The sequence below is a fragment of the Coturnix japonica genome, chromosome 2 (assembly GCF_054131305.1).
Source record: "Coturnix japonica strain WE chromosome 2, WE-NBRP24, whole genome shotgun sequence".
Lineage (NCBI taxonomy): Eukaryota > Metazoa > Chordata > Aves > Galliformes > Phasianidae > Coturnix > Coturnix japonica.
In genome coordinates this window covers 83,862,738-83,880,948 of record NC_140664.1, presented here as the reverse complement: position 1 = coordinate 83,880,948, position 18,211 = coordinate 83,862,738, and the positions used below count along the sequence as shown (strand labels likewise).

General features: G+C 35.6%; 1 long non-coding RNA gene across 2 annotated transcripts in view; it reads left to right on the top strand.

The window, feature by feature from the left end:
- Positions 1-12,805, top strand: part of LOC107309549 (uncharacterized) — a 74,729-nt gene extending 61,924 nt beyond the window's left edge. The window contains exons 4-5 of one of the 2 annotated variants that reach the window (XR_014942812.1): positions 8,477-8,516; positions 8,620-9,339. This is a non-coding gene — a long non-coding RNA (uncharacterized LOC107309549). Of the gene's footprint in view, positions 1-8,476 lie in introns of both variants that reach the window. The other variant, XR_014942811.1, reaches the window with a different exon arrangement.
- Positions 12,806-18,211: the final 5,406 nt, after the last annotated feature.

The following is an 18,211-nucleotide window of genomic DNA, read 5'->3' as shown; positions in this document are numbered from 1 at the left end:
GTAGTGGGAAATTGTGAAATAGAAGATAGATAGAATGAACAAGCAGTCAAGTTACTGACAACTCAGGTGCTGAAATTTCCTTCTCACTTTCTAGGGAAGCCAGCTGCTATACTTAGGCTTAGTTCTGGCTGTCTGATTCAACAGCTCTTTAGTGAAATTCAGCATGACATCAAACAGCTACACAATGTTTTTGCCTGTTCTATTTCTTTGAGTGCTGGTCTATCGGCTTACCAAACTTAGTGAACACTTTTTGCATCTTTCCTTGACTTGGTACATGCAAGCCACAACAGGGAGTCATGAGTAAGCAATGAAACTTCTCCCTTAAAAAATTTTCCTTCCCCGCTCTCTCAAAACAAGCAACAATAACAAAACCAACAATAATATTATGTGTATTGTTTATATGAAAATGGAAATCTTTGGGGTAAATGTTCGGCAAATCCATTTTTATTACAGTATCAATCAGTATGACTGATCAGAGCCTCTCTCATTCCCTTACAAGTTCTGAGCAAGAGGGAGAAGTATTCAGATCAGACTCATAGTATGATGCTACCTGAGTCCACTACTCTCATACGTCATCTATATGAAAATTCCATTGCAGTTATTTCAGAGTACTGTCTGGTGTTTCCCTTCAGATGAAATTCTGCCCTTTATCTGTGTTAAGTCTTTGCAGGCTGAAAAGAAGAAGTGGTAGAAAAGGATTTTAAACAAAAAGAAAGAAGAGAAATTGAACTTATTCATAGCTAGGGGTTTCAAAAAGTTCTCACAAAGAAATATCAAACATCTTTTTAGGAACAATGCCATTATATTTCAGCAGTGCAGAACTTCAAAGAGGCACACCAATCTACTTAATATTTTCATGGCCTCCACGTTAAAAAAAAATGCTCTTATCACAGCAGTGTTTTAGATGGATATTTTTTTCTCAACTAAATTTAACTGCCAGACAGCACTTCTTTTCATAAATCCTTGTTAGTTTCACTATAAGAAGTTTAACTGTTGTGAGAAAGGGTACTTTAGGATTTAAAATTGAATTTGAAAGTTCTTTTTCCTTATCTATAATGTTATTGACTGATGTTCTGTAAGTATATTTTGAAGTATATTGTGTCAGTATATTAAAAACAATGGAAGGCAAACAGTGATAAATCAAGCACTGTTATTAAAATGCCTACTTTCAAAGGAATGTGCTATTATAAACCCGACTGCAAATCAAGCAATTGTTTTTTAATAAATGTTTTTTTTTGTTTTTTTTTTTGTTTTTATTTTTTCCTAGGTACTTGTCAAATAATACATTTTTAGATAAGGTACATTTGTGTCTGAATATCACTAAGAAGTAGCAGCTGTAAGAGAACAAATCCTGGGTGGCCTGTAATGACTCATATAAAGTTCTTTAAAACTAAAGAATGAGTTTATCCCCCAACTAATCATAAGTGTTCCCACCAATATAGTCCTGAGGGGAAAAATTATATAAGAGTTGGTAGACAGATAACCTTAACTATATGTATTTTACAATGTAATATGTTGCTTAACTGATATGATTTCTCCTGATTTAAAAAGGAATAGTAAAGATTTACTCCCTTACCTTTTGAAGGCAGGATGTTACCTATCCAGAAAAAAACTGTGGAATAAAATCCACAGAGCAATGTTTATCAGCTTTCTGCAGTGTGATTAGTTCTGGACTACAGCTGGCAAAGAGCTGTAAAAACAATCTCTAATACTGAAGTAGAGTCATCAAAATGTCCAGAGAACATGAAAATTATTAAAAGTTTCAGGACCCCAATCCATTTTGGGAAACACTATAGATATAATTAAATTGTCTCAAAAGATTGAAGCTTGAACATCCCTTGAACTTGTCAAAGAGATTAAAAAAAAAAAAAAAAAAAAAAAAAAAAAAAGATATGGTGTATGGATACTGAAACTGGACAAATTACAAATACTTGTGGGTTGTTATTGAGATAATTTTTTTTTCCACTATATGCATTCTTGTAGTCCTGCTTTACTGGAAATGATTATTTCCAGTTTTATTCTTGATTTGTGGAAGTGTGATTATTGTTCAAGAAGTGTGCTGCATATTATCTAGGTTCCAGTGGCGTATTCACTGGTTCTCTAATATCTGAAAGCACATTGAATATTCCTTGCTGGTTTTTTAATTATTGGGAAGGTAAAACAGCATCTCCTGGCTGATGGCCATTAATCAATCAAGTAAAAATATTAAAGCCCAAGAGCAGTTTTTATGTCAGTATCACTCCTTTTATTTAATAAAGGGAAAAACAGAATCTGAATAAGGAAGTAATGTCAGGAGTTATGTCTGTTTTATGTTAAATTACAGAGATGCACACATAGGTATCCGTAAGTTGAAAGCTAATTGTTTCCACATTTTACAACTCACATGCAAATCTCAAACTGCCTGCTGGACTATGCTACCATGAGGATCTCCTTTTGAAAGCTCATGACAAAAAACATCTGATATCTTGTTGAGAATAAATAACAGAATATTGCGTTGTATTCAAAACGTCTCAAAGGATTTTGAGATAAATGTTGGTTAGACAATAAGCAGTCAAAAGAGAACTGATACTGCCTATTGAGCTTGACCTTAGAATTTGAAGCAGGACAATCTTGACCCTGAATCAACTCCTGAATGGAAGCACAATCTCTGTACAAATTACTTAAGGCAGATATATTTTAGCCATTTATTTCATTAGCCTTATTGTTTTACTCTGCTATTCCACTTATACAGCTTTATGGGATGAAGGCTCTGGATATACTTCAGATATTTGACTCTCTATGGTTGAAATTTCTAATTTGAAAACCATATTTGCAAAAATGTGGCACTGTTAGCTTCAACAGAGTACGAAATGAGCAGGCCCTGAAACCGACTGAGATGATAATGTTAATAGTAGTATAAATCATGTCACGCCTGAAAAATATATTTTTGAGTTTTTCTTTTTCATACATAGTATTTCTGATTACTCATGTATTACTCTGTGTTGCTCATAAGCTGTCCTAGCCTTTGTCTTCTTTCTTTTCATAGTATAGCAGCTATAATTTACTAGACGCTCCAAACTATATCTCTTGGAGCTACCCCCAAGGAGTATAATACAAGGGAACTTCCAAAGTTTTTCAAATTCACCTCTTTCTATACTACACTGGAGAGAATGATGAACTGCTGAAAGTGCGATGAAACACAGTCATTTGTCTTAAAAATAAATAAATAATTAAATAAATCATCAAAGAAGAAAAAGCACTGATTTTGTTTAGCTGAAAATAGTCACAGCTTGGCAAACTAAGTGCATGTAGTTAAACTGAAGCCCCAGGTTGAAATTTTAACTTTAAGAAGACAGCTTAAATTGCTTTCAAATTCATTTTACAAAGCTGGCAAGACGTACTTCTAGACTTTTCACAAGAAATGTGATGGAGGGGGAGATCACTGCAGCAGCTGAGGAGGCTGTGATAAGTAGCAAGTCTAGGTCAGTGTAGGAAACCAGCAAGGACATCTGGCCAAAAAGCAGGCCCTGGCACCAGTACAAGGCCAGGCACAGTGCAGCAGCCTCCTGGCTGCGTGCAGAAGGGCTTCAAGTCCTGATGAGGCAGTTGGGAGTTAGGTAGCAGATGGGAGAAGCTGGACAGGGTCTGGCTTTGATCTTATGGATGGAGACAGTGAAAGAGGTCAGCCAGACAGCACAGACACAGATGCCTATTCTTTAATGAAGGTATAACTCCAGATAAAAGGCGGAGGTTATGCCCCACATGGTAAGTGTCATTAATATGAAAACCTTCCCATTGTTTGATGTACTGAAGTTTCCCACAAATAAAGTTTATATGGTACTTGGGGTTGTCTTGAGGGTGGGGAAAATTTTAATAGCCAAATTCAGATCACCAGAAGTGAGGGAAAAGACAAGTTAAAGTCCAGGCAATGCTTATGTGATAATTTTACACCCTCACAACAACTTCAAAGGACTGGATTTTCAGAAAAATTAAAGCACCTTATCTTTGGAGATATACCTCAAAAGTCTTCCTTTGAATTATGTGGTTTTCCAAAGTGTGCCAGAAGGTTAAGTAAAATGATTGTCAAAACACAGTTACCCAGATCATTTGCAGAGTGTAAGAATACACAACAGGGACAGCCAAGCTTCTTAAAATAGTAAGAATGAAAACAAGCATTATTATTTTTTTAAATTCTGTTATTATTGTCATGATATGATACATATAATTATCTAGTGCTAATGTTAGGTATGTTCTAAGTTAGCTTTATGACACAGACACTCCTGCCCTTATTCTACCACTCGTTGATAGTCTAGTAGTGATCGTTTCTTGTTTAATAATGTGCTTTCTTAGAGGGTCTGTTGCTTAATTTGAGCGCTCCTTTCCACTTATATCTCATTGCTTATCAGTATTACCAAACAAAACTGTGATGTCGTTTTGGGAACAGAAAATATTTCCTGAAAAGTACATGAACATTAGCATTTAGCATTACACCAGAACCTAATAATGAATTATTTTTGCAATCTTTTCTAACGGTTCATTTTCCTATGTATAGTTTACAGCCAGCTGGAGGCAAAGGGGCTCATTTTGCTAAGGTTATACCCTATTTTCTAAAGAAGGATGCATTCTTTATTTATAATATCTTATTAGGGTATGCAAATGACTATCATGAATATTGTGAAGAAGTTAAGCCTATGAATTGTAGAACTGTGATAAGAAAATCACAAAGTCCTGAACAGGCCAAGGTTACACTTTACTTGAATCAGAAGAAAGACATACACATCCTGTCTCTGCCTGCCTGCCTGTTTTTGTGTCTATTTTTTTTTTTTTTTAAGAGGTTTACATATAAATTACTGTGTGCAGTGATACCGCATAGTATTAGTACTAAGCAGCATTATTAACAAATAATCATGGAAAAGTTCTGTTAGAAATTATTTCCCAGGGGAAGAACCTTCCTAAAATCTGGTACATAAAAGCTGTGCTAGAGATAACATAATGCTAAAGGTCATTCCTTAATTCCCTCATTGGAGGTAATTTTCAGAGGCTAGAGAAAGTAAAGTAGGAGTTTTTCTAATATTTCTTTTCCTTGAGCATATCCATAGACAGAACCATGTGTCTAACAGCACAAAGCTTTAAGTTTTAAAGAATAAAAATAAAACAGTCAACATCTGCTAATGGAATTTTCCTTGCTCATTGTTTCTAAGTATATTGCTACAGGTATTATGCTTTTGTAATGCACATAGAGATGTCTGTGCCAAGCTGAGCTCTCAAATACTTCATTAATATTTTACATTGTTACTGGCTGAGAAAAAGCTGGAACCAACAGCAGGTTGAACATTTTGGAAACTGCAAATGGCAGTGTTGTAGAAACTTGTTCTATAAAGTGTGGAAACAACAACAACAACAACAACCAACAAAAAAAAAACAAAAGCAAAAAAAACAAAAACAAAAAACAAAACAAAACAAAACAAAAAAACACCCAAGCACTTGCACGTACTCAGGATTTTGAATGAGATAGGCTTGTGGTAGAATACACCTGTGAGATACATGGCTCATAATGTTCCTGTAACTCATATATATATGGAACCATTTGAGAATTTCACAGGTAATGCTAATTTCATGGTTTTAAATGAATTCTTATAAAAATTTCCTTTAACTTATTTTGAAGAAAAGAACTGAGCTGGAGAAACAGTGTGCACTCTGTTGTTCACACAAATGTATTTCTTGTAACCACTGTGTATTCAACAAGTCATTTGCTTAAACCAATGTATGTGGAAAATCTTTATTTGGCCATTGGCACATGGAGAGTGTGAGCTAAGCAGCAAAAAATCTAGAAATGCTCAGAGCCTTTTTCAGAAAATCGTGCACTGTTTCCTGAAATTGCTCAGGGTGTACCTCTGTGGGTGAGTAAGAATGTCCTGAATGTTGTCCCTAACTTTGGAACTGACTGCAAAGGAGCAAGGTCTGCTTTGGGGGCAGCTCTGCCACATCGCTGAGGGGTTTGCCTTGTCTATTAGGACAACAAGGCAACTCTTGGTTTTGTTCTTTTATTTTTTTATTTATTAATGTAGTATGGAGTCGTCTCCAATTACAAAGAGAGCTCAGTTGTCTTTTTAGCTTCTCCCACTTAGAACTAATACTGTCATATTCCTGTATCATCTAGCATATTTGCAAATTTCTAGACTGCCCTGTCAGGTCAAACCTTTATTCAGTTGTGACTAATCATCTGCATAAACTTTTGAAAATACTTACTGTCCTTCTGGTGTAAGTAAATATATACAATATATATTTCTTCATGCACAGGTCATAGTTTCTCACTTAGTTTGGCTAAACTGTCATACCCTCTTTTCTGTCTTTCTCTTTACCTCAGAACACATCATGTTCAGACTCATGTTCACTCAAACATGCTGAGTTTGCTATGAGCTGTTTGGGGTTTTTTTACTATACATACACTGGTTTATATGAGAAGGTCTATGTGAAGGGAATTCTAAAATATTTACAAAAACAGGAAAAGTAGTAAACAGAAGGATTAGAAAACATCATACCACCATAGGAAATACTATCTATGCATTATGACATTCTCTAGGATGAGCAGTATTGAGAAAGAAGAGTATATTGAAATCTTCATTACAAATTAAAATTAAAATAGGTTGGAATTTTTAAGGCCATTAAATTAGCTAAAGGTGTTAACAGCCCTTCATGTATAGAAGTGCTGTTACTACAGACTCCTATCCAGAATAAGCATATGCTGCAGATCAGAGACCGTTTTTTTTTTTTTTTTTGGAGGTTCTAAACAAGAAATGTTTGTGGGGTTTTTTTGACCCAGAAGTGTCTTGCTCAAGATAATTCTGTATTTAATTTCAGTCTAAGTACAAATGTGAATTTATCACTGTTTTAAACTAAATGTTTACTGGAACTTGCCTCATTATTCTGAAATACTTAAAATAGAGAATTATTTTTAAAATGGAGAATCAAAACACTGGAAGAAAATTAACTGTAGCAATGATAATTTTAGTAATAAAAATGGACAACATACATGCCCAGAAGGATTAAAAAGTGAAACTATTAATGCTATTGCTACTGGTTTATAGGAAGAACTTAGATAATATTCACAGTTATCATAATTAGTTATTTTTCATTCCATCTCTTTCTGGGAGATATGTTTTAAAACCTTTCAATTATGATGAGAAATGTTCAACTCAAGAAGTTAAAAAGCTGAGTAATGCAATTCGTCTATATTTGAAATAGATCTCAAAATACCTGGAAAATGACAAGAAGATACTCATGTGCTAATACTTAAATTAGTTTTCGTTTTGACAAGTGAGCTAATAAAGCTGGCTTCAGTGTCTTTCAGTGCCAAATCTACACAGTTCTTAAATACCTTCAGGAATGATGACTCCACCATCTCCCTGGGCAGCCTGTTCCAGTATCTTACAATCCCCCACTGTGAAGGAATTTTTCCTAATACCCAATCTGAACTACTGCTGTAGCAACTTGAGGCCATTTCCTCTTGTCCTATCTCAGTTACCCAGGAGAATAGGCCAACCCTCACCTTGCCACATTCTCCTTTCAGGCAGCTGTAGAGAGTGGTAAGGTCTCCCCTGAGCCTCCTCCAGACTAAACAATTCCAGCTCCTTCAGCCACTCCTTGTAAGACTTGTACTCCAGACCCCTCACCAGTTTCATCACCCTTCTCTGGACACGCTCCAGTGCCTCAATGTCTTTCTTGCAGCGAGGGGCCCAACACTGAACACAGCACTCAAAGTGTGGCCTCACAAGAGCCGAGTACAGGGGGATAATCACCTCCCTGCTCCTTCTGGCTTCACTGTTTCTGATGCAAGCCAGGATGCCATTGGCCTTCTTGGACATGTGGGCACACTGCTAGCTCATGTTCAGCTGAGCATCAATCCCCAGATCATTTTCTCTTGGACAGTAGGAGAAACAGGAGACAAGTCTTTTTAGGCATTCAGTGAACAACTGTACATTTATTTGCTATATTTCTTCACTTAAGGTGTTTGTTTGTTTTTCTGTATTTCCTCTGAAGGATTTGAATTTGCATCTTGTAACAGTCTAGTTTAGTCTCTTTAGTTAGTAATGTTTCTGTCCATAAAGATTGTTTGACCACTTCCATTTTTGTTCCTAAAGATGACACAGATATAATTTCTGTTGTTCTCTGAGTCTTGACACTGCTGATTAAGCTGTGACTGAATTAGTGTCCAAGTTGTGGCTATGATTTGTGGTTTTTTGTTTGTTTGTTTGTTTGTTTGTTTTTGTTTTTCCTACTAAAATAAATGTTGTTCCTCCCCCCCAACAGAAATCTGAGGGAGAGGTGGGTCTGTGCTTATATCTGAATTTAAGCTACTGACACTCAAGGAGGATTGCTGACAAATGCAATTCTGCAAAAGCTTACATTTTTTGAGTTATTTTTTGCTTTATGTTAGTGATTTCCTTCCTGGATTTCATACTTGGAACTCTGACCTATACATATGCTTATTTTTCAGCTTGCTGCACTGGGAGAAGGGACAAAATTTGTGATAAAAGGTGAGATCACCAAGTCTGAGATAGACTAAATAACCTAAACTAATATTTCTGAGATTACAAAAATGTTTTTGAAGTGAAATTTCTGACATGTATTTCATTTAAGGTCAGCTGCTTGAACAAAATCAAGCGCCACCTCAGATATGATGTTCAAACCTTCAGGGTCTCTTCTCGGGTAACATTTTGGCAGTTAGTTCTTACCTCAGATGCTTGAAGCCAGAAGTTGGACTAGATGACTTCTAATGTAAGTTTTTCTGGGATTGCCTATGTCTCAGAGAGCGCTGTTGTAGAAATCCAGACCTGCACTTAAAAGCTATTGTATTTATTCAGCACCTATGCAAACAGATACTGCCCAGATTTTGAACCACGTTATTAATCTGGAATTTGCACATGCTATCAGGCTGTTCTGGATTCTCTGATAGAATAGCAAAATAAAACTAGTGGATATAGAAGATGTACAAATTCACACTGTTTTTCTATTTACAAATGTGGATCTACAGCAGTCTTGATTGGATCTGAGATGTAAATAAGAATACTTTTTACTGGTGATCATATAAGCACTTCAACTACATCTGGAATCTCATGAAATATTGGCATTAATTTTAGGTAGCTTTCCAGAAGAATGCATTAATCGTGCGACAACATAAATACAGTGAACAATTAGAAAATAAGACAGAAAATAAATAAATAAATAAATAAATAAATAAATGAAAGCTTCTGATCCAGCTTATTGCTTTTAAATTCATGTACTGAATAAACTCTGTTTAATGTTTGATACTTGGAAATCTAACAGAACATATTAAATTTTCTTAAAGTTGTATCCATTAAAGGAATTTTATTTATTTATTTATTTATTTCGCATTGCATATTTCATTGGAAATGGTTGTGTTGCTCAAATACCTATATAGTACAGGATTTAATCAATCATATTTTTTTTTTCTTTATTTCTCTGTTTTGAAGTTTTCTTACAAAGGTTGTCTCTTATTATAGCATGTAAATGTGTTTCCACTTACAGTCTGACATTTCCTGCGCCGAACACAAAAATATAACAGCAGTTATTGTTGCTATTAGTTGAACTACTGAAGCAAAATAAAGAGAAAAGACATAATCATAACATCGATAGTCACAGATGAGAAGTTTACTTTGAAAAGCAAATTGCTTGCCAGAGAGCAGATGCTTTAGCTACTGTTGTTTGGACCAAAGTCAAGCTAAGCAATTTATGTGAAAATTGACCTCTGTTGTGTATACTCATGCATGCAATTTCATTCTGATGCATAATTCTGCTTACATTCATTGACATCTAAGGAAAATATCCCCACTGTTTTTAGGTTTATCTCTAATAAAGCTAATATGGATGAAACCCTGTAACTGTGTACAAATATTGAGATAGCTAAATATGGAAAAAGCAGAATGTGACATATCTCTTTATCTTGTTATCTTGTAGGGGCTTTGAGGAATCTGATAAGACAAATGGTCCTGTATAAATGCAGTCTCTTTGTCCTGCATATGCTCTTCTCTGTACTGTGTTATGTTATCTGAAAGAGTAATAGATTTCTGAATATATAATGTTTTTAGTGTTTTAAAGACTGTATTCAAACACAAAGGAAGCTGCTGTTGGTGCAACAAGTGTAATATTCTGCTTACCCCTGCTCTGCTTCCTTCTGCAGTATTACTTCTAAACAAAATATCTTGGGATTTCCTATGTTTCTATCTGTAGACCTTTATGCCTTTACAGATTTTCATTAAGAAGTAAACCTTCAACATTTGCATTAAGCGTACCAAAATTAATCATCTTTGGGAGCACCTCTACTTACAGCCCAGCACACATTCCATCACTGCTATAGCATTTCTTGGGACAGAGATATAGATTCAGTAAGACACTCATCACATGGTACATAAGCTTTCTTGTGAATATAACTCCTTCATTTTAAGGTGTTCTCTCCTCCCTCATGATTTCACAGTGGAGAAAGTCAGTGATAGAATTGTTTCCTTCCTTTTTAAAAGTACTCATTAAGCCAAACTCGTCTAACCTGTGGCCCATAGGCCACATGTGACTCTGGACAGCCATTGATGTTTTCCCACATTATTACATTATTATGAACCTATCTTGTCTTTCAGTTGTTAATGAATCAATGAATTGTCATAAAGGACCAATGAAAAAAATATGTTCTGACTTTCTGTGGTATGCTTGATATACCAAGATGTTGAAATGTTTACTGGAAAAAACAAAACAAAACAAAACAAAACACACACTCCTTCCTCCAATCCATAGACATAATGCTCATGAAAAATTTCTTTGAACAAAGTCTTGAACAGTGTAGAATTTAAATCCTTTCCAGCCATGTCATCTCATTGTGACAGAATAGGTAACAACACTCCTGATTTCATGGACAGGTGATAGGTCTCCACCTAAATCATGTTTGGATTTATTTATTTTTTTCCAGCAATACTTGAATATGTTTTAGACTTATAATCTATGTACTTAAAACTTGTAGGTTTGAAGCAAAATCCGGCAATACTCGTGACAACTATGGTTATCAAAACCTGTACACATGAAAAACTTTGTCTTACAGGTACAGAGATTGAAAGATGCTGGTTTTGAACAAGGCCATCAATGACCACCGTAGGCAGGAGTTACTGTAGGATGTTATGTAGACAAAACCAAACTTTGTACAGAGTTGTTGCTGAAGACCACAATCTTGTTACAAAACAAGATTTGTCAGGAAAAGCTGTACACCTAATGATTCATCTGTCTGTAACTCAATGATCTTGGGTACCAGAGAATTTCTGGGGGAACACCCTATTTACTTATTTTGCCTTACACTTGGCATAACTCATCACTGCAGAGTGTTTTACCAGTTTTGGTGAAGAAAATAAACTTTTTATTCAGTGGTGTTAGTTAGGAATGAACCAAAGGCTAAGAAAACTAGCTCAGCTTTGAAGAACTGGGGGCTACAACCACAATCCAAATCTCATGGATGCTTTCTTGCTTGTTCTGCCCCTCAAAACACTGCACACCTACCTTTGGGATTCTAGCTTAGTACACATGAGTAAGAATTGCTGAGCCAAGAGATTGACTTTAAATATTTGATTCAAAGAACATATTTTAAAATCCACCTTTCAATGTATAAAACCAAGTCACCAGGTGATCAATGCATGCGAAAAAGGAGTTAGCTGCTCAGCCCAGTTTGAACAACCAACTGCTAGAATCAGATATGGAACAGGAAAACTCGCAGAAGATTCCTTTAGCTAGTTGCTTGATTGTAACATGTTTTGTGAACCTGTCCCGAATTCTTAGAACTAGAGATGCTTAGTACATTGTTAGTGCTATGAAAGCCCAAGTAGCAGATTTATATGCATAATTCACCCATTATTTTTATCACAAGAAACTCTCAGACTCGGGCCCATAATACAAATGAATGTCCTTTGAGTAAAGAGCTTTACACACTGAACACAAGTGATATTTTGGCATTCCTAAAATTACTGATTGTGTTAATTCACAATTGTAGTTTCTTTATTTCCCTATGAATATATTGTATTTTTGTGTTGAAAACTGAGCTGAGATTTAAATCTCCCGTTCTCTAATTTTAACAGTAGACGTGAAGCTATTTCAAAGAAATAGGATACGAAAAACCTTGAGCTCTCAAAGGAGATAGATGGTCATTCCCTTATTTAGTAAACCCGCGTCAGCATGTTATTTTTAAGACAAGACTACCATCTTGTGGTCATTGAACGAAACAACTAGCTGCATGTACGGATTTGGCAAATAGATACGCCTATGAAGAAAAATAACAATCACTTTTTTATTGCTAACAGTACCAATCTTTGAAAAAGAAAAGCTTGCATATATTTAATAGAATTTGGCTTTATGTATGACTGAAATAACAGTTATAGAGTCATATGTGAAAGTGCAATTTAAATGGTAAGTAGAAGCCAGTGCTGCTGGAGATGCTGCCTATTAAGGCAGAATCACAAACCCAGGGACTGTGCTACAGTCCCTGTGTTCGATGTGCATGAGGTAACTGGGTGCTGCTGTTTTCTTGTAGCAGTGCTTTCTGCCACAAGTAAGAATGAGGGCAAAATCTCGGCTGATTGTCCTCACTGATGCTGAAATTTGGTGTAGACTGCTAATGTAGTTTATTTGCATCTAATGTATTGTATTTTATATGCACCTAATGTAGTTCATTTATATCGTTTATAAAAGTGGAACTTCTGCTTGTTGTATTTCATCTGTACTATGCTGGGTAGATGTCGTCATAGTACAAATTAGGTCAAAATTAAATGTGAATTTATGAAAGCTGGGGAATAGCCGCCTTGGTTATTTGCAGAAAATACTTAGATTTATGCTTTACATAACAGCCAAAGGAAAGTACTACTTTGCTTCTTAACATTCACTACGTTCTTATTTCTTTTCATTTTATATGGATTAATGTGTTATGTCTTGGAAAATAAATATTTGCAAATTTTATATCTATTCTATGTATAACTCACTTGAAAGAGATGTACATAGCTCAGTAACGTAGGGATTGCTCTGCTATCAAAGCTCTTAATGATCTCTCAACAGTGTCTATAGAGGACCAATGTCTAGTAGAGACACTAAGTCTATTTCTTGCACTGGAGGCAGTACCAACATTGCTTTTTCAATAAAGTAGAACTTATGAATCATCTGCAGAGGTCAGGGAGCCCATATAAAGACTGTCATGAGAAGGAATGCAATACTCTTTCAATACATTGATAAAAATATTATTACATTAGATTCCTCCTTGCTTTCCTCACAGATTAAATCAAGCTAGCTGGAGATGGAGATCTATTAAACTGGGGTCAAAACAGTTAAATTTACTTTGAATTTCCTTATGAAACCTTCAAATTACTTTCTCTACATTCCATCAATCTGGAAACCTGAGAAAGGTAAAAAGGCATCAAGTAAGGCAATGTCAGGGAGTGAATCAGTCCTTTTTGAAGGAAATTTGAAGCTTTACTTTCCCCATTGGGTATTAATATTACCAGGAACAGAGAATTCTCTTCCAGCTTTACCATTATATGAATCGTCCTTGTACAAATGAGCAGTGGAGAATAGGAGAGATGGAAAAGAATAAATCCTTAAAGGAATTTTACCATCTGTACAGGTGCTCAGAACTGGAGCATTAACTCTTTAACTCCCAGTGCACTACATGATGTCATGATATTACCAATAACCAAAAATCACAAAACCATGACAACCTTTCAACTTCCTCACCATGTGATGGTTTGGCTCTCTCAGAATCTACAGATTCTTCCCATGAGTTCCTGTGGGGTTGTGGGATACCAGGTTTGCTGCTCAATTGTCAGTGTTGATCCTCTTCTCAGGTTTATAAGATCCTGAGCAGATCCTTGACACAAGCCAACATCTGTTATCAAGATAACCAAGATCGTTGCTTTGCATTTGAACTCACTCATGTCTTTTAAGGCATCTCTACAATGGATTCTTGTCTATGACATGGAGCAAGTACAGGGGATCTCACTCTCATTTCATGGAATTATACGTTGTCTCTCATGTCTCTCTTATCTCAGTGTATCCAAGAACAAGAGATATTTTCTGGATGTTTTCTGGGGTTCCAGATAAATTGAGGGAGGAAATCTGGATGGCATGTGGGCCAAACCCGTACTCCAAGCTGGGCTGAACAGGCAGGCGGCAGCTGAAGCTGCTGGAGCGTGGTAAGTAACCATGCAGGCTCGAAATAGAGGGGACTGCAGACCTTCTCCAGGATCCTCATTTCTATTTGGGAGCCATCCTGATGTTCTAATCTTGTTTTCCCTTCTCAAATGAGAACAGCTTGTAGTGAAACATGGAATGACTTCCTCTTGTGATTTCACTGTGGAGCTAAGAGAAGAGCCTGGCTGTGGGAGAGTCCTAAAATGTAGCTGAAGAAAGCAGAATGTACCTTATTTTCTTATCCAGAATGACTCAAGGCAGCTGTGTCAGCCTGTCCTCATGTGTCCTGTGCTCTGTCCTTATGCTCACCTGGGTTTCCTGGGCATTTGCTGTAGTTTGCTAAAGATGTCCTTGTTTTTGTGGTGAGTCCTGTTTTGGACCTGGTACTTCTACTCTCGTCTCACAACCACTGAATAAGTGTGAGAATGAGTTCCTCAGCCCTGCTGTCATGAATGTGGTTAGCGATTTTGAGGTTGGGAAGCAGAAAGATGGAATCAGTTATAGGGCCTCTTCCTGATCACAAAGTACTTAGAAAAAGCTGAGCTCAAACTGCAAGGACCTTCCAACAGCAAGTAGAGAATGTGTGTCAAATGTTTTGCTCAAATATAGATAATGAACATCTACTGCTTTAAATAATTCATTACATGGTAGAAAGCTGTCAGGTTGGCCAGGGAAGAAACCCATTAACAATTCTGAATTTGGATTTTGCAGTTCAATAGACAAGAAGATTTGTTGTAGACCTATTGCACTCAGAGTGGATTCTTGTAGGAAAACATTCCTATTGAGCATTTGGTAAGTGTCCTACTGAGCCAAAGAAATGAATGAGAATTTACTGATATATATTTATTAATATATTGATTACCAGTTTGAAATTCTATACTATTATGCCCTGTTTAGGAAGATAATTATAATTTTAGTATGGGTGTGTATTTTTTTTGACCAAAGATTGTCTTGCTGCTTGGTGCTTGATATGCCTCATTCAAATACCTTCTTTAGACAGCATGGTGCGTGCCTTAAAGTTTCTCTCGTGTCTTTAAGAAAGTAATAATTTATTGCATCTTGCCAGCAAAATAAATAAACAAGTAAATAAACAAAATGGAGACTTCAAAAATTCTTCAAGCACAACACAGTGGTGAGCAAGGAGTGTTTATCAGTGTTAATAGAATATGTGTGTTAATGAATTACGTATTTACAGTGCTAATGATCATTAATTTTGAAAGGCAGATTATTATTTCGAGGGATGTGTTGTCATATTAAAAATTAGGGAAGCAGAATGCTTGTTACAAATGTTACAAATCTGGCTGTATATTTTCATAATACGGGTACCCATGTAGATCTGTATTTGAGAAAAAAACAAACATTTTTTTTTTTTTCCATATGTAAAATATGGTTAGTTGATAGTGTTTGTTGACTAATTGACTTCATAGGATATTAATGGATTTTGGAGTTTCATTCTGCCTCAAGGATGTTCTTGGTTGTCATATGGATGCATTTTGATAGTTTATAATTGAAATATTATTTTTGTTTTTTAATAGGCTGAGCTACATGAAAGGAAACAACAAACAAACAAACAAACAAAAAACAGAAAAGAAAAATAAAAAGGAGTTTAAAAAAAAAACAAACAAAACCCTAAAATTATCCACAGAAAAAGAAGAACTAATTTCCTCAATACTTACATTTCATGATTCCCTGTGTATTTTCTCTTTATTTTTTGAACAATTGCTATTTTTCTGAAACGTTGTACTACCTCAGTCCCATATAATTTTAGGTTAAATTCAGTATTACCTTTTTAACTCAATTTTCTCCATAAAGATATAGGAAATCTCTTGGGTTATCAGAAATGCATGGCTCTCTGGGCTTTTCATAGGGAGATAGCATTTAAAAGCATTTAGCTATGTAAAGTGGATTTCTGCTTCTCTGAAGTACATTTATTTACCCCAGGGATTTTTTGTCTTGAAGGAATAGTACTGAGAATTACATCAAAAAATATCTTCTTACATCTATGACAAATGGAGGCTATGAAAATAAAAGTCACATATGTTCATCACTCTTTTGGGAGCATAAAACCAAATGAATTAAGAAAAGTTAGAAAATTCATTCAGTTCCTCCAGGTACCCAGAAGAACACATGAAAACAAATTTCTGGAAGATGTACATGAAGCTGCATCAGTGGATGTTCAGGCTGGATATGAGGAAAGGATCTTCACCAGAGGGCAGTGGGCATGGAACAGGCTGTCCAAGGCAGCAGGTACCACCTTAAGTGTTGGAGTTCAAGAAGTGCTAGGACAGTGCTCTCTCAGACATAAGCTTTGGATTTTGGGTGGTGCTGTATTGAGCCAGAAGTTGGGCTCAGTGTTACCTGTGGGTCCCTTACAACTCAGGATACATTGTTCTATTCTGTACCTGTAGAAATCCCTCTTGTCACCCTTCACATTCCTGACCAGATTATTATCCAGGTGGGCTTTGGTTTTCTTAACATGGCATACTCTTGCAGTGTCTGTGCTTCTCTTGGATTATATGACTCTTCTTTGATTTTTTTTTTTTTTTTTTTTTTTTAAATACCCTGAGCATATATGAGAAAGGGAGTTATATTGAAATCTTCCATAGCATTCTGTGTGATGATCAGACTTGCTTGACTTTTTGATGTGCATCATTGCTATGAGTAGAAATGTTACCTTACAGATTTCTGGGGGCATTTGGTTTTAAATAAGATAATTCTTGTATCTCATTTGTGTTAGAACACATACTAGTGACTGAGCTCCATATTTACTCTGAGTGACAGGACACATACGCATTCATTGACAAAGTTGTTTGCATGACCCAAAGTAGGTATCATACATCATACATTAGCTTTTTCATTTCACCTTCACTCAGACTGGCTTTATCTTTAGCTTGTTTTCAGTAAAAATTAACCTGTCATGTCCAGAAAGTTTGAAATCTTCTTAAACCATCTGTTCTTTCCTGACAAGGATTGTATGCCTAATGCAAATGTGTTATTTATTGTGCTATTTCCCCTGCTCATGCTCCTATCTTTTCTGCTGCCTTTTAAAATTCATTCTTCTTTCCCTATTTTCTATTAAAAATCTGTATAGTACAGACATAATTTATGGTACATGCATATCAGAATTTTATTCCAGATTTTGCATGATTAATAAAATTAAAAGCACGAAAAGCTGATAATTTCCCCTACATTTCCTCTAATCACACACAAAGCATTGCACCGACTGTCAAAACCTGGTATTAGCAAGAAAGCCGCATCATTTCAGAATCATATTTCAAAGCTTGCTGATCTATAATAAACTTGCATGTTCCAAATTAGCTATCATTTCTTATTGTGTCTAAAGGGATCATGAATCATTTTGCAACCGGCACTTATCTTCTAATGAATGTTCTAATGACATTTCCAACTTTTCTGACTTTCAGCATGACTCCATTGTGTATGACTAAGTTTTACTATATTAATGCATTCTTTTGGTATTAAAATATCATGTGTTTAGTTCCAGAAATGTCATCTGATCAAAAAAACGCATTGTGTTTGTTTTTTTTTTTCATGGTGTCATTGTCCTTATCAACAGAATGGATTTTTCTTCATATGTGCATTAAAGCCAGTATTAAATGCTTCCCTATTTCAGAAATGGCTACTAATTTTTGAATGCTATGTTTAACATTTATGTGTTTAAAATATTCCATAAACTAGAGTACAGTGGTATAATACATTTACAGCAGAAGAAGAGCTTTGCTATCTGAATTGTAATTCATGATCATAGAACCATAGAATCACCAAGGTTGGAAAAGACCTACAAGATCATCCAGTCCAACCATCCACTTATCACCGATATTTCTCACTAAAGCATGTCCCTCAACACAACATCCAAATGTTCCTTGAGCACCTTCATGTTTGTCATGGTTTTGTAATTTTGCTATCAGTATCAGTATTCCACATCATAACATCATGTAAAGTATGGATACTTCTATTGAATGTGCAGTCCACAGAAGAAGACTACATA